At 41.5% G+C, this 3,799-nt stretch overlaps 1 pseudogene; it reads right to left on the bottom strand.

Annotated features, from left to right (window-relative positions):
* Positions 1 to 2,136: 2,136 nt before the first annotated feature.
* LOC115094750 lies at positions 2,137 to 2,253 on the bottom strand (annotated as a pseudogene).
* Positions 2,254 to 3,799: the final 1,546 nt, after the last annotated feature.

Raw genomic sequence — 3,799 nt, 5'->3', positions numbered from 1 at the left:
TGAGTTTTTGCTTCCACAGAGAGCTACTTTTCAAATTCTATCTTTGCTTTCCTTATTAATGCTTTGCATCTAACTTGCCAATACTGTTTCCTGTTTTTATTCAGATCCATTTCTATTTTTTGAAAGATGTTCTTTTGGCTAGAATATCCTCTCTCACCTCACCTTTCAGCCATGCCGGTAGTCATTTGTCATTCTTTCCACCTTTTTTAATATGTGGAAAAAATATGGTCTGGGCTTCCATGATATATTTTTAAACAACATCCATGCTTGATGTAAATTCTTAACCTTTGCCATTGTTCCTTTCAGTTTTTTCCTATTTTCCTCATTTTATTATAGTCTCCCTTTACAAAGTTAAATGCTATCACAATAGATTTCCTTAGTGTTCTCCTTTCAATTATCATCAGACTTGATCATGTTATGATCACTATTGCCAAGTGGCTCTAACAGTGTTCCCTGTTTCCCCAAATCTAAAATAGTTCCCTTTTGTTGGTTCTTATGCCAGCTATTCCATGAAGCAGTCATTAATTCCATCTAGAAACTTTACCTTTATAGCATGTCCTGATGTGACAATTACCCAAAAGAATGGTCACCTCCTTCCCCAGAATGTCCCACAGTTCTTAACAAACCTAAAACCCTCTTCCCTGCAATATTGCCTCATTCATACATTTAGGGGTAGATTTTATAAATCTACGTGCGCGCGTACTTTTGTTCTTACACCAGGCGTGAACAAAAGTATGCTGGATTTTATAAGATACATGCGAAGCCGCATGTATCTTATAAAACCTGGGGTCAGCGCACGCAGGCAAGGGGGTGCACATTTATGCAACTTGCGCGTGCCGAGCCCTGTGCGCGCTGCCTGTTCCCTCCGAGGCCGCTCCGAAATTGGCTTCAGGGGCAACTTTCCTTCCACCCCCCTGCACCTTCCCCTCCCTTCCCCTACCTAACCCACCCCCGCCCGGCCCTATCTAAACCTTCCCCTACCTTTGTTGGGAAAGTTACGCCTGCCAGAGGCAGGCATAACTGCGTGCACCAGCAGGCTGCTGGCGTGCCATCACCTGACCTGGGGGCTGTTCCGGAGGCCTCGACCACACCCCCAGGCCAGCACCACGCCCCCGACACATCCCCCAGAATGCCCCGAAATTCGCACTGCCCACCCGACACGCCCCCGACATGCCCCCCTTGCGAAGCCCCGGGACTTACGCGAGTCCCAGGGTTTGCGCGTGCCACCGAACCTATGCAAAATAGGCTCGGCATGTGCAGGGGTGTTTTAAAAGGGTTAAGCGCGTACCTTATGCGGGTAACCCTTTTAAAATACGGCCCTTAGACTCTGAAACTCAGCCTACCTCTGGAGATCTTAGTGTGGAACAGGAAGCATTTCTGAGAATGCAACCCTGTTGGCTCTAGATTTCAATTTTCTAATTAAGAGCCAAACTTTAGCCTCTAGAACCTCCCTCCTGTACCTTCCTATTTCATGTATGATGACAGCCAGCTCCTCCCCAGCATTCTCTAAAATCTTATCTAGTTGGTATGTGAGGTCCACTACTTTCACTGGATAGGCAAGTTATCAAGCGATCCTCATGCCCATCATGCACCCAGCTATTGACTTTCCTAATTATGGAATCATCCACTATAGCGGCCATACGAAGCCTTCTCTTCTGGTCATGGCCCCCCTTGGTGTGAGAAGATTGCAGGTCCTAGCTACAGCATCACTTCCTGCCACACCAAGGTGATGGTCTCCTGCCAGGTGACCTTGTTCCTCCAAAGAAGCATAAGGGCTGCTAGACTGGAATTGGGACCACTCCACTATGCCCCTGAAGGTATTCTCTATGTACATATCTTTCTGCCTCAGCTCCTTCAGGACTGTTACTTTGGCCACCAAAGATTGAACTCATTCTCTGAGAGTCAGGAGCTCTTTGCACCAGGTGCACACATATGACTTCTCACCAACAGGTAGATAATCATATATGTGTCACTCAGTGCAAAAGACTGGATAGCCCCTATCTCGCTGCTGGGCTTCTAGCTGCATCTTAATTTGTTGTGTTGATAAAGTCTAAAAGGCTGATAAGGAGTTTCAGTTTAAGGGTTGCTAAATGTAATTAGGGCTTTTGCATTTATTTATTATGTGTCTTTTAAAATCTATGAGGATAACTTGCAAAACTGCTCATGTGCCACCATATTGGGAAAAGTTTCAATTAGCAATAATCGCACCTCGGATAAACCTCATTGACTACAATATGGCCACCGCGCAAAAACATACATTCATGGTAATTTACTACTGTATTTAAACTAGAGATACTTATTCCAATTTATGCAGCTAAGTAGCAACAGGAGAGAGAGAGAGAGAGAGAGAGAGAGAGAGAGAGAGAGAGAGAGAGAGAGAGAGAGAGAGAGAGAGAGAGAGAGAGAGAGAGAGAGAGAGAGAACCTTACTATAGTGCCTATGCCCTAGACAGGTATTTTAATCCCTATGGGAGGGCCACCTACTAACTCGGGGTGGGGATTAGGTATAAGCGTCGGGGGTTGGGGGCCACTTTCGCATTCCACATGAGACCTACGGAAAGAACAGTGGTCTCTAGTGAAGATTTGCTGGCCGTCGGAGTGAGGAAACTCACTCCAAGAGGAGATTTGGGCTACATTCTCTCCACCTAGCTTGTTGTTGCCCAGGTAGAGTATCCAGCACTGCGATGAAACACCCAAAGAATCATCGCACACTGGGAAAACATCGTGAATTGCGCTAATGTTTTCGCGAATGGCGAAAACATCGCCGCACGCGATGTTTCCCCACTGCACGAAAGAAGCCTCATTTGCATTGGTAACGCCCCCTAATGCGTTACCAATGCGATATTGGAAAATGAGGCCCTTAGCCAGAGAAGTCTGAAAAGTGTTACTTGACCTTTTATTTAGCACTTTTTGGACTTATAATTCCACCATCTTTTGGTAACAAGTAAAATGTCTTTAAATACTTTCCAGGACCCCCATTAGCAAGTTCAAGTGAAATATTATAAAGCTAAGTATATTTCCTTTAATTGTTTGTTTTTCACTATTAATTGCTTTCCTTTCCCTTTTCAGGTTTTTCAAAGAGCTTCAAATATTAACTTTTCTTTTCTTTTTTTTTTTCTAGCTGGAATAAGGATTCACCAACAGAAAAAAAAAAAAAATCAGATAAGTTTCAGTTCAAATAATTAACACAAATTTGTAATACGAATTTCTTAAACCAGGACCATGATTCTTTTCTCAAAATATTTTCACTTTTTTCTATTGCAGGTTTAAGTTTTCACTCAGGAAATCACCAAGTATAAATGATCTTTATTACTCAAGAGGTGGAAACACAGGATAACTTTCACACAGCTTTGTGCAGCCCCATACATGAGCATATATATGAGATCTACCACAGCATGTTATATCTACCTTTTTTTTATAAACATATGCACATATATTTTATGTGCAAAAAATATATAACTCATAATATTTAAGATACAGCAACCTGTTCTTTATCAAAGCCCCCTTCCTTTTATGTATTCATCTTCTTTAATGAAGTTTTATTGTATGCTTTGATTTTATTTTATTTAAATTGTATGTATTATTAACTTATTTTGAGTTTGTATTTTACTTTACTTTTACTGCTTGCTTTGATTTTATTTCTTTTATATGTACTAATAATCTAAATTAACTCTGTATCTTTACTTCATTTCATATTATTGTATCTATGTAAACCATTGTGATGGTTCCCCCAAACGATGGTATATAAAATAAGTAAATAAATAAAATAAATAAATAAGCAAACTTGGCATAAAATCCTG

The sequence above is a fragment of the Rhinatrema bivittatum genome, chromosome 6 (genome assembly GCF_901001135.1).
Source record: "Rhinatrema bivittatum chromosome 6, aRhiBiv1.1, whole genome shotgun sequence".
In the NCBI taxonomy this organism is placed as follows: Eukaryota; Metazoa; Chordata; class Amphibia; order Gymnophiona; family Rhinatrematidae; genus Rhinatrema; species Rhinatrema bivittatum.
This window is presented reverse-complemented; position numbering and strand designations above follow the sequence as displayed.